The sequence below is a fragment of the Pipistrellus hanaki genome, assembly GCF_964339955.1.
Source record: "Pipistrellus hanaki genome assembly, chromosome: X".
Classification (NCBI taxonomy): domain Eukaryota; kingdom Metazoa; phylum Chordata; class Mammalia; order Chiroptera; family Vespertilionidae; genus Pipistrellus; species Pipistrellus hanaki.
Window position 1 is genome coordinate 48,761,223 of NC_140524.1, and position 13,791 is coordinate 48,775,013.

At 41.2% G+C, this 13,791-nt stretch overlaps 2 protein-coding genes across 3 annotated transcripts in view; one reads left to right on the forward strand and one right to left on the reverse strand.

Annotated features, from left to right (window-relative positions):
• MORC4 (MORC family CW-type zinc finger 4) overlaps positions 1 to 13,791 on the forward strand; it is a 737,287-nt gene that overhangs the window by 351,189 nt on the left and 372,307 nt on the right. The window lies entirely within an intron of this gene.
• Positions 1 to 13,791, reverse strand: part of RNF128 (ring finger protein 128) — a gene marked incomplete at its 5' end in the record, with an annotated part of 125,534 nt that overhangs the window by 40,302 nt on the left and 71,441 nt on the right. The window lies entirely within an intron of this gene.

Here is a 13,791-nt window from a genome sequence, read left to right on the forward strand (position 1 = left end):
GAATTGGTTATTTTGCAAGAAGAGTGGCTCATTTTTCTATTTATTGGGGGTTTCACATTTCTAGCTTTGGCACTAAAAACACAGACTTTGTCTTTTCTCTATAAGACATCTATTAGGAAAATTTCTTGTTATCAAGTTTTGATTAATTACATAACCTGTATAGACTTTGAAAGCATGGGTGATTCTAAAAAGCAGGTTTGGGAATATATTATAATTTTAAATATTTCTTTTTGATCACAGATATGTTTTTCTAAACTTTTTTGATTAATAGAAATAAGTTTTCATTTTTTTAGAAGATATGAGTTGGGTGCTCAGGAACATACTGCCATTGTGGGCAGATGGGGAAATACATTGTTTATACATAACTAGAGGCCCGGTGCATGAAATTTGTGTACGGGGGCAGAGGGGTGCCCCTCAGCCCAGCCTGCATCCTCTCCAATCTGGGACCCCTTGAGGGATGTCCAACCTCCTGTTTAGGCCCGATCCCAGTGGGTGGTCGGACATCCCTCTCACAATCCAGGACTGTTGGCTCCCAACTGTTCATCTGCCTTTGCCTGATTGTCCCTAACTGCTTCTGCCTGCCATCCTGATCCCCCCCTAACCATCTCCTGTCAACCTGATCAATGCCTAACTGCTTCCTGGCCAGCCCGATTACTCCTAACTGCCCTTCCCTGCCAGCCTGGCCCCCCTCAACTGCCCTCCCCTGTGGTCTTGTCCACTCAAACTGCCCTCTCCTGCAGGCCTCGGTCTCTCCCAACTTCCCTCCCTTGCTGGCCTGGTCTCCCCCAACTGCCTTCCTCTGCTGGCTTGGTCACCCCAACTATCCGCCCTGGTGGCCTGATTACCCACAACTGCCCTCCCTTGCTGGCTTGATTACCCACAACTGCCCTCCCTTGCAGGCCTGGTCCCCCCAACTACTCTCCCCTGCAGGTCTGGGTTCCCCCCCAACTGTCCTGCACTGCAGGCCTAGTCCCCCACAACTGCCCTCCCCTGCAGGCTTGAGTCCCCCCCCCAACTGTCCTCCACTGAGGGCCTGCCCCCCACCAACTGGTCTCCTCTGCAGTCCTAGTGTCCCCCAACTGCCCTCCCCTGCTGGCCTGATTGTCCCCAACTGCCCTCCCCTGCAGGCCTGGGTCTCTCCAATTGCCTTCCCATCCTGGCCTGGTCTCTCCCAACTGCCCTCCTCTGCTGGCCTGGTCCTCCCTAACTGCCCTCCCCTGCAGGCCATTTTGTGTCTACAGGGGGGCAGCCACCTTTGACCACATGGGGGTGGCCATCTTGTGTCTTGGAGTGACAGTCAATTTGCTTATTACTCTTTTATTAGATAGGATGAACAATACTCTGCTTCAATTGCCCCAATTCATATTCATACATGCTATATACACAGTACACCTATCTATTGAATTAGCTTTCTAATCATATAAAAACCCTATTTCTAAGCATTATTTTAAACCTCCTCTTGCCCACACCCCTGCAACTATTTATTTTTATAATTTTTATTGATTTCAGAGAGGAAGGAAGAGGGAGAGATAGAAACATGTGATGAGAATCATTTGATCAGTTGCCTCCTGCACGCACCCCACTGGGGATGGAGCCTGCAACCTGGGCATGTGACCCGACCCAGAATTGACCAGTGACCTCCTGGTTCATAGGTCGACGGTCAACCACTGAGTCATACTGGCCGGACTCCTGCAACTATTTAAAAATTTCTCCTCCTACAGAGTTCTCCATAACAGTTAATGGTGTCACAAACCTCTGGTCACTTGGTTTAGGAACCTCAGAATCAAGTTTGAATAATCACTGCTAACCTACTAAGCCCTGTAGAAGCTATTTCCTTTCTCTCATTATTAAATACTTCTTCCCACTCCTTAGTTTCTCTACTGTCAACTCTAAAAACTGAACCAAAAGTTCGTCTAAAGAAAGAAAAAAACAGGCTTCCAGAGAGAAAACTTGAGGGCTTTAGTACAAGTACCCTCTGATATTTATATTGGTTGCTCAGTGACATTTTGCTTACTTCCTGAATCCTGTCTTATACTCTGGATAATTGAGGTTGCCAGATAAGATTTATCTATAAACTAAACCCTGTTCCAAGTGCTTTACATACATTAACATATTTCATCTTCATATCAACCCTATAAGGTAGGCATTGCTATTATCCTATTAAAGATAGGGTTGACGAACTTGCCTAGAATAACACATGCTAGTAAGTGCACAACTGGTATCTCCTCTTAACCACAATTCTACATCATTTCTATATCTTTAAAGAAATCTAAAGCTATTATTTTATTGTAAAATGAAAATTAAATAGGCACATTTGGGAGGTGGGGTAGTGGTAAATGTTAACAGCTGTCTCTTAGGTTGGGGTAGGGAAAGGAGGAATTCTTTTTTAAAAAAATATATTTTATTGATTTTGTACAGAGAGGAAGGGAGAGAGATAGAGAGTTAGAAACATCGATGAGAGAGAGTCATCGATCAGCTGCCTCTTGCACACCCCCTACTGGGGATATGCCCGCAACCAAGGTACATGCCCTTGACCGGAATCGAACCCGGGTCCCTTCAGTCCCCAAGCCGACGCTCTATCCATTGAGCCAAACCGGTCTCGGCAGGAATTCTTGATTTGTAGTATTTCTCAATTTCCATGGTGTAAATACTACCCCCATGGCCATATGAATGTGGAGTTGCAAAAAGATATGTACAATTGGCTAAGCCAGATGACTCTAGCATACCACTGTATATAACAGAGTCAAAATGTAAATACTCAGTTGGTTAAAGTGTTGTCCTAATATGCCAAGTTGGTTGTGAGTTCCATCCCTGGTCAAGGCACATACAAATATCAATAAATGAGTGCATAAATAAGTGGAACAACAAAAACCAATTTCTCTCTCTCTCTTTCCCTCCCCCTCTCTTAAATTAATACAAAATTTAAAAAGTTAAAATACAAACAGTATAAAATTCAAAATTTATAACAAAGTTACTTTGTTTTTTCATTTCACTTACTCATACCTACTTTGAAAAACCAGTCAAAGTTTATGTAAAATTCCAAGTTAAATTTGGTTTTCCAGTTGTTACTCTTGAAAACCATAAAAAATGTACCATGAAATTTCAAAGAAGAACAATCAGACCTATTTTTTTAAAACAAAGATTTTTATTATTTTTTATTAATTTTATTTTAGAGAGAGAGGAAAGGACAGGGAGTGAGATAGAGAAGCATCAATGTGAGAGAGAAACATCGATTCTCTTGCATATGTCCCAACCAGGGTTCGAACCCACAACATGGGCACAACCCTGACCAGGAATCTAACAGGTGACCTTTCAGTGCACCAGATAATGCTCAACCAACTGAACCACACTAGCCAGGGTCAGACTTCTTTGTGTGGAACAGGAAAAGAAATCTTTTCTGATTGGGGTGTGTGTGTGTGTGTGTGTGTGTGTGTGTGTGTGTGTTGCTAACACAGGCTTTGCTAACTTTTTTCTCCCTCAAGCTTTCTCAGTCCTTAAAATATTAGAGATTTAAGGGGCCATTACTATGTTTCAGCTAGTTTCAAACTTCTCACATTAAAATTAATGACTTTGTAATTTCTTTTTAAAGAATCACAAGACATATTCTGTATGTTAAGTTAGTCATTTATTATAAGTACTATATATGTGGTCTTATTCAGAACTTATTCTGAATGTCTAATCTCTCTAATTTCTGGTGTGTTGAGGAATAGAAAGTGAACATTGAAAACACATACACAAAAGCCAGAAGATTTTCTCATCTTAAACAAGAATTAGAAAATATAAAGACTGGCATTTTTCAAGGGGATGAGTAAAATATAATCTATTGGCTATTTGGAAGGATGTAATTCTGATATTCCCATTCCCTTCCTAGAGAAACTCAAAGCACTTCTCAAGTGTTTATTAGAATTGATCTTCAAAGGTAGGAGTTTTGGCCCTCAAAAAACCAAGTGCAATTAACAGATAATCAACCTATACATTGAATGAATATATGTTCTTTTTGTTGTTGTTGTTCTTTTTTAAAAATATAAATTCTTTATTGTTTGAAGTATTACATATGTCTCCTTTCCCCCCATTGCCCTCACCCTCCTACTGTCTGTGTCTATGAGTTATGTTTATACGTAGGCATAAAAGTTTTTTGGTTGATCTCTTACCCTCTTGTCCTGCCTTCCCTCTGAGGTTAGATGGTCTGTTTGATGCTTATGTGTCTTTGGATCTATTTTTGTTCATTATATTCCACAAATGAGTGAGATCATGTGACATTTATCTTTCTCAGATTGGCTTATTTCACTTAGCATAATGCTCTCCAGGTCCATCCATGCTGCTGCAAATGGTAAGAGTTCCTTCTTTTTTACAGCAGCGTAGTATTCCATTGTGTAGATGTACCACAGTTCCACTTACATACTGATGAATATATGTTCTTTGTGCTGCAGAATTTGGATTATCAATTTATTCATAGTAGTACAACATTAAATTAAAAGTTATATTACAATCTTTAAAATTATTGATATTTCTTCAAAGCATCCTTACAGTTAATCTTTAAACACACACACACACACACACACACACACTAGTGGCCTGGTTCACGAATTCATGCACATTGAAAGTAAATTAGAAGAAATATTTTAAAGGATGAACAGGGGATGTTCATCCTTTCTCTATAATAGAAATTCACGATTGACAATGACAGATCAAACGCACGCATTTGATTAGTGCCAGCGAGAGCTTTATATGTATCACACATATGCGAGTCAACTTAGCCTTTTAACAAACTTGCTTAATTAGGCCTGCTTTCTGATTTAGCTAAACTTTTTCCAGCCCAGTGAAACACTCCAAATTCTCTTTCAGGTAATTGTCAGCAACCCAGCAGTAAATATCAACACAAAGCAGATTATTATTGTAGATTGCACAGGGAGAACAAAGGATAAAATATTTAACTGCAGCAGTGCTTGACCATTCTACACTGTGAGAAAACCTGAAGTCATTTTCAAGGCCCACCATTTCTTATTTCTTTTTAGTCAGGTAAAGTTTCTAAGCTTTCTAAATCTCCATCTTCTATCTAGTGAAAAGAAAATTGGATTCCTGTGAGTCTCCTATGTACCTACTCTAGGACTTCTGTGAGAATCAAATGAGATGAGGCATGAGAAAACACTTCACAGACATTTTGTTATAATGTAAAGTATTTCCACCTGGCTATAAAGCAAGTTATGTTCTTGGGCTGAAGAAACTGCAAGGAGGCTAGTCATTGCTAGGGAGAGGAAACTGGGCATTGCTACATGATGTCATTACCTGGATGGAGGGAAGGACGCTTAGCATATTAACCTTTTATATATATACTAGAGACCCAGTACACAAAATTTGTGCACGGAGTGAGGGGTCTCCTTAGCCCAGCCTACACCATCTCTAATCTGGGAACCCTCAGGGGATGTTCAACTGTTCAGGCATGATCCTGGCCTCTCCCAATCCAGGACCACTGGCTCCTAACTGCTCACCTGCCTGCCTGTCTGATTGCCTCTAACCACCCCCTGTGCTGGCCTGGTCACCCCTAACTGCCCACCCCCCACCCCTGCCAACCTAGTTGCTCCCAACAGCCTCCCCTGCAGGCCTGGTCTCCCCATGCAGTCTGCTTCTCGGTTGTTTGGTTGTCTCCCACAAATCCCCCTGCTGGCCTGGTCACCCCACATAGCCTGCTGTTCAGTTGTTAGGTTGTCCCTCACTAACCCCCATGCCAGCCTAGTCTCCCCAAGCAGCCTGTTCGGTTGTCCATTTTGTTGCAATGGTCACTTAGGATTTTATTATTATAGACTAGAGGCCTGATATATGAAATTTATGCAAGGGACTCAGCCCTTGCAGCCCCTTGCAGCTTCGGCCAGCCCTTATAGCCCCTACTTCGTCCAGACAGTTGTTGGGACAGTCATCCTGCTGTTTAGTCTAATTAGCATATTAGCTCTTTATTATATAGGATAGATATATATTTTTATTGATTTCAGAGAGGAAGGGAGAGGGAGAGAGGCAGAAACAGCAAGAATGAGAGTCATTGATTGGCTATCTACTGCACACCCCCTACTGGGGATCGAGCTCACAACCTGGGCATGTGCCCTTGACTGAAATTGAACCCAGGACCCTTCAGTCTGCAGGCTGATGCTCCATCCACTGAGCAAAACCAGCTAGGGCATTATAGTTGATCTTTAAAACTAATGTTGATCAATATATAGACTCTTGTACAAGCTGCCAAGTTTTCCACATTTTAATCCAAAATTTCACCATACCAACTATCACCTTTGGAAAGTACCAGGCTTAAGAAGCAAAATATGGTTTGACAGATCAGTTGATTAAGACACAGTACTAATAAAATCAAGATATGGTTCAATTAACCTTCTTATAGGAGCAATTATAGAAAAGAAAGTACCTCTAATTTCATTCATTAAGGGTTTTTTGTTTTGTTTTGTTTTGTTTTGTTGTATCTATATGTATGCCAGACACTGTGCTAGGCCTTAGAGTTACAGAAAGGAATACAATATAGTCTCTTCCCTAGAGCCTAGAGTCTAGGCACTTGCAAATGTCTCCTATATATAAGACATTCAATTCTAAGAAGAATATGGACTAAGCCAGTAAAATGAATTGTGTACATTTATTATCAACTCCAGCAGTAGAAAAAAAATAATTTCCAAATCACATTTTGAACTGATACTGTTTTATTAGAATTTCTTCCTATGTAAAAAAGAAAACTTAATTTCCTTCAGTGTACAACAATTTGTAAAATAAAAAATTGTATTTGTTAATTCAATAGTGCTCTTTATTTAAAAATTGGTAACCAGAAATAGACTAGAGTTTGAGCCCAGGAAGGGGCATCATGCACCAACAATAACACTGAGGTGGGAATCAGAACGCTGGTTTGCAGTTTTTGCCTGAAGAAAGTAAGACTGAAATAAATTTCTAAAATTAAGTCTGGCAAAAGAATATGACTACATTTCTTCTTTTATCCTTGTAGAATTTCCAAATCAACTATTAATTTCATGCTGCTTTTCAAAAAAGCATAGTACCCATTCTATCCCCCACCTCTGCAGTGAAAAGGGAACTATGCTAAAAGTCTCTGATGATGAAAACTGACCATTAATTGGACAAGAAACCTCTATGGCCTAAACCCTGATCACAGAACATCTGTCATTTCAGGATCTGAATCTCTCTAAATCTGCACTTTGCTTCAAAGGTGATTGTGAGCCCATTTATGTCCTTTTCCTTCCTGAACTGTTCGACAGAATAAGCAAACCATAAAAAGAATTAGTTAAATGCCTATCTAACTTGTAGAGATAAATTATGGATTTATTCACAAATTTTAATGCACTGTATCTGGTAAATACATTTTCAAAGTTGAATATCAGGAAGAGGTGTCATTTTTTACAATTCTAGTGTATTTTAAATTTTATTTTTTCCCATCACCATTTATCTCCTTTATGCCCTCATCCACCTCTACCTACCTCTCCCCCTGAAATCACCACAATGTTGTCCATGTCCATGAGTTCTCTCTCCTTGTTTTTTTTTTTTCTCAATTCCTCCACTTCCCTCAATAACCCCAGCTTTTTTTTTTTTTTTTTTTTTTTTTTTTTTTTTTTACAATTCTAATATTAATACCACTTCATATTTGACAATTTAATGGTCAAGAATAGCTAATCTGAACCCTAATTGCTTGAACACCAGTTCCTGAGTCCAGTATAATTTGAACCAGACTTACCTTGCTATCACCACAAATATAGCAGTTACTCAATTATTTATTATTTATTTATTTATATTTAATTTTTATTGAATTTATTGGGGGTGACTTTGGTTAATAAAATGATATAGGGTTCAAGTGTACAATTCTATAATACATCATCTATATATTGTATTTTGTGTTCACCTCAAACTTCCTATTTAAAGGGCCATCAGGAGAGAACTGGGGGTCAACAGAGGTGGGACACAGACCCTCACCCCCCCAACTTTGCAGGGGCCTGAACCCTCACCCCTTCTGAGGGAGGTCTCCTGCCCTCATGGCTGCTTTGCTTCCCATGCCCAGCTCTGATTGGGACACAGAGGACAGAGATTTGGCCCAGTTCAGATCGGGACCCAGGTAACAGACAGAGACTTGGCCGACAGCAACTGCCCTATATCTAAATCCAGCCTAGCACCAGGAATGCTCAGGGCCTACTCAAGAACGCAAATAATCCTTTCCACTAATATTTACAGGGTAAACTTTGTTGGTAGAGTATTAAATTTGATAGTAACATAGTAATCAAATTTTTAGATTAATTTAAATAGGCTAATTGAAATAAGTGAATATTCAAGAAAATTTAATTGTACTGGACAAAAAGCTGTTCCTAAAGTAGTAACTAAAATTTCTATTGGTAGTTCATATCATAGTAAAGTTCCTGAACATGCAATGAACCTAAAGTAGTCATATTTTTGTGCAAAAAATTAAAATTTTAAGTTATCAAGACTGCATTACAAAATTTACAAAAGCCTCCATTAATAAAAAAAAGGGGGGGGGGAGGGGGATAGTAGGGTAATATCATGTAAGGAAAATATCCTATAAGTAAATTACATCTAGAAAATTTTTACTTTACAAAGTTAATTTTTATTTGTAATGCTAGCAGCAAGACACCCATGAAAAACACACACGGTGTCTAAATAACACAAAGGAAAATTGTTTGGGCAAAAATAAAAAGGATCCCAAATCAATTATATAGAAAATATGCCTTTATTAGTTTTTGGTCTTGCCTCGCTGCAGGTTGCCTAGGACCAAACCAGAGAAGGACGGACCTGCATTGCCACCATGTGCCAACCATCCAGATATCATTGCTGACATGTACACATAAGGAACTGTTTGACATTGAAACTGGGACTCAGAACTGTTGAACATTGAAATTGGGACTCAAACATTTTTTTGTTATTATATGCTTATTTCTAGTCTGCAGAGGCAAGATTTTTTAAAGGAAAGAAATAGGGAAAACAGATACAGAGGCAAAGAAGCATTGAACAGTCTGCCAAACTACAGCGGGAAGGCAGGGCAGGTTGGGGCAGGGGGACTGTAAGAGATCAACCGAAGGACCTGTACTCATGCATATAAGCATAACCAATGGATACAAGACACTGGGGGGGAGGCAGGTGAGGGCATGTACTGGGGGGTTGGGGAGGCCGGGGGGAGGTCAATGGGGGATAAAAGGGACATATGTACTACTATTTGTAATACTTCAAACAATAAAAAAATTAAAAAAAACAACGCCCCCTTCCCCCCCAAAAAATAATTAATAACACAATATGGCTTAAGTTTTTCACATTTTCATATTTGGGGAGAGGGACAGATTAGGAATAAGTGACAATTAAGCAACAGAAGAAATACAGGTTCCATTTTCAAATGTTCAACAATGAATAAAGGTTTTGGCATGTGCCTATCTTGGTACAAAGGTAATAAAATAGGGTGTAGCAACTCTTACTACTGTTAGTGAATATCATTACATAAAAATGTTAATATAAAGGGTATCTCTTCTCAGACCTACTGGCAAAAAAAACACACACTTTCTAGTTATTCATAATATATAGAAATTTGATAGTGGATCCTGTTTGTTTGGTTCCAGGGCTCTTGTTTGCCACTCCTCTGGCACCAGAATGAGCTCCTGCAAGGCACCAGAAGCTGGTGCTGGGGAGATGGTGTGTGTGCCTGCTGTGTGATGGCTCCAGCCCTGGGCTGGGCAGGGCCAGGCAGCCGGTAGCAGGGTCTGCAAAAGCTGAGCGTCTGCTGGGGACCAGAGGGAGGCTGGAGCAGCACTTGCTGCACCTGAATTCCCTGCCTTGGGGCGGGGCAGGAGTGCAACAACCTTGACCTTGGATAGACTCCAATGGCAAAGACTGCGCTGCATAGCTATGCGATTTGAATCCAAACATGTGTTCAAGCTTTGGGTGTGAGGAGGGTGAGGTGGAAAACACCAGGCCATCAGAATGTGTTCTTCCAGAGAAAGGGCTTTGGGGTTTGAGTTTGATCCTATGGTCACGTTCTTTTTTTGGGTGAACTGAGACTCCCATATAAAAGGACACGTTGAAGGGGGTGACAGAGGAGTCATCTTCCAGACATGGTTTCCTTCTTATGCTCGCCTGAGCTGCCCTGGGTGATGCCTTTTTCCTTCCTTCCCCGATACCCCGAGCTAATGCACGAGATCACCAGGGATGAAACTGGGCCTCATTGTATTGCATGGAGATTGTGCTCCATGGGAACCTGCCTGATCCAGGGAGAGTTGGGACCATTCACTGCGGGGGAGAAGGCTCAATTTAAATGAAGCATGCTGGCTGAGCTGTTTGCGAAGGTTTTATTACAGTGACTTAGATGCCCCAGGCAAGTGTGGGATGTCCCTTTCTTACTGATATGATGGCACACAACATTGTTTTAGGTAGGCTAGGATTTGGGCTCCCCAGTGGAGGCACGCAGCGGGCCCCGTTCCTGGGCCAGGCTGCAGAGCCCGTGGGACACCTGGCAGAGTGCACAGAGGTCTCTGGATCCCCAGTGGAGCCACACGAATGACGTGATACAAGACCCTGTTGCTGCAAATCCCCGCCCACTCACACCTGTTGCACACGCAGCCTGCTGATTGGTGGTTACTGTGACGGTGTTCCAACAATTTGCATATTACTCTATTATTAGTAAGATTCTTTTATTTTTTATTCATTTATTTTTAAAAATATATTTTATTGATTTTTTTTTTTTTTTACAGAGAAGAAGGGAGAGGGATTGAGAGCTAGAAACATCGATGAGAGAGAAACATTCATCAGCTGCCTCCTGCACACCCCCTATTGGAGATGTGCCTGCAACCAAGGTACATGCCCTTGACTGGAATCAAACCTGGGACCCTTGAGTCCACAGGCCAACGCTCCATCCACTGAGCCAAACTGGTTAGGGCAGTAAGATTCTTTTAAACCAGCATATGAAACAAAGGCACACAGTCATATATAATACAGCAAGTTGCCTCTATTTTTTTCTCTGAACCCCCAAATACTTCTGCTATAGGTTTTTAAGACAATCCAGCTATCTCTCATAATATTGGAGAGTTAGATGCAGGACCCCTGTGAATATCAAAATCCATGGTTGTTTAAATTCCTTATGTAAAATGGCATAGTATTTGCATATACTAGTAACCTAATCCTCCCAAATACTTCAAATCATCTCTAGATCACTTATAATACCTAAAACAACATAAATGCTATGTAAATAGTTGTTATACCCTACTGTTCAGGGAATAATTACAAGAAGTCTATACATGTTCAATACAGATGCAACTATTGTAGACCTAACTACACAGTACACTGTAGCAACAATGTAACATTTTCACCCCAAATATTTTTTCAAAGTATATTTTTATTGATTTCAGAGAGGAAGGAAAAGGGAGAGAGAAATAGAAATATCAAAGATAAGAAAGAATCACTGATTAGTTACCACCAGTAGGGATCAAATCAGAAACCCAGGCATGAGCCCTGACAGGCAATCAAACTGTGACTTCTTAATGCTTAACCACTGAGACACACTGGCCAGGCCACCCCAAACATTTCTGACCCATGTTTAGTTAAATCTGCGAATGAGGGCACGAGAAAATCACAACTATGGGGGTTGACTGTACTCTATTACAAAATGGGTTACAGACTGGATATAGTACCAAAAACAAAAACATCTCTGGTAGATGGAGTCTTCAGGAAACAGTGTATTAAAGACACTAGGGAATTAGAACTAATGCTATTCAAAAGGTCACATATGTGAGAGTCAAGATGGCAGCATAGCCAAGACCGGTTTGGCTCAATGGATAGAGCGTTGGCTTGGGGACTGAAGGGTCCCGGGTTCGATTCCGGTCAAGGGCATGTATCTTGGTTGCGGGCATATCCCCAGTAGCGGGTGTGCAAGAGGCAGCTGATCGATGACTCTCTCTCATCGATGTTTCTAACTCTCTATCTCTCTCCCTTCCTCTCTGTACAAAATCAATAAAATATATTAAAAAAAAAAAAAAAAAAAGATGGCAGCATAGGTAAAAGCCTTGTACTTGCTGCCTCCCACAAACATATCAAAGTTACAACTAAAATATGGAAAAAACATCATTCAGAACTGCCTAAAATCTAGCTGAATGAAAGTCCTACACCAAGAAAAGTAAAGAAAAAAACACACTGAGACTGTTAGGAGGGGTGGAGGTGTGGAACAGGCTGGTCTGGCACCCATGTGTGCTGCTTTTTCAATTGGGAGGGAGATCATCTTTCATCTCTGTGGAGGTTGCTTGAGAGGAGCAAGGGGTCCCAGCTCCATACCAGATCCCCATTCCAGGCTCCCAGAGCTGGGAAAAGAAGTTCTTGTAACTTTGGGCTGTAAAAACCAGTAGAAATTGGGGTTCAGTGACATGGAGATTGCTGGAGCCCCAGCTGCTCCTTTGAAAGGGCAGGCTCATGAACTGAATTTACAAGGTCCCACTTCCTCTGAGCTCCAGTGCCAGGCAGAGGCTCTGGGGGACCCAGACATATATGGAGAGGAACTAGATTGTCTGGCATCAGGGCAGGAATTTGGGGCAGCCTTTTTCCCAGAAAGGGGTGCTTGCAGGGGTCATTGTTCCTGTTCTGGGACCTCCCCAGTCACAGGGTTGACTGGCAGCCATATTTTTTGCCCTGACTTTTGATTCTAAGAGACTCTGATGATTCCCAGAAACCCTGCCCCATCCAATTTTCAGCTCCACCCAACCTGTTTGTAGCGGCTTTTGCATATGAATGGCCTGTCCTGGTTCTGGCATTAGACTTTGCTAAAATCTAACAAGCAGCTGGGTCACCATGCCCCAAACCTATCAATGAGAGTCCCAAGACCCTGCATTAGCATGAGCTTGCCTTGTTTCACGGCTGGGCCTTGCCTGAGCACCGCCAAGCCCAATAAAAACAGCTCCTGCAGGTTAACACCAGGCAGTGGCTGACTTTGCACCTTCCTGGGGGCCCCAGAGCCAGTGCACCTGATGGACAGCTTCAGAACATAGCAGATTACAACCCTAACAACCATAAGTGACACACTCAAAGGGCAGACTCAGTAAGCACCAAAGTCCTGCTTCATAAGGGTGTCTCCTGCACAACAGTTCTCCCATTGTAGTCACAGCTGGTCCTCATAGCCAATTGGTCTGGAGATCAATTTCTCCCAGTGACGCCAACAGCAATCAAGGCTCAACTACAAAACTGTGCACACAGCCCATACAGTTACATACCTAGAGTGCCTGGCTCAGGTGACTGGGGAGGATTAGCCACCTATAGGACACCTACTACACAAGACCATTCTACCAATTCCAGGAGACATAGCAACTCTACCTAATACAAACACAAAGAAGCAGCCAAAATGCAGAGACAAAGAAACATATCACAAATGAAAGAAATGAAAGCAAGCAAATTTTTGGATAGTGTTCAAAACCATGGTTATAAGTTACTCAAGGATCTTCATGAGACTTTTAAGGATCTTAGTGAGAAAGTTAAAGAGATGAAAAAGGACCAATCATAAATTAAGCATATACTAACTGAAATAATAATTTACAGGGATTCAATAGTAGAATAGAGGATTCCAAGAATCAAATCAATGAGTTGGAATATGAAGAAGCAAAAAACACCCAATTTGAAAAGTAAAAAGATAAAATAATTTAAAAAAATATAAAGATCGTGTAAGGAACCTTGGGGACATCTTCAAGCATATCAAAATTAGCATTATGGGGGTGCCAGAAGAAGAGAGAGAGAGCAAGATATTGAAAAGCTATTTGAAGAAATAATGAC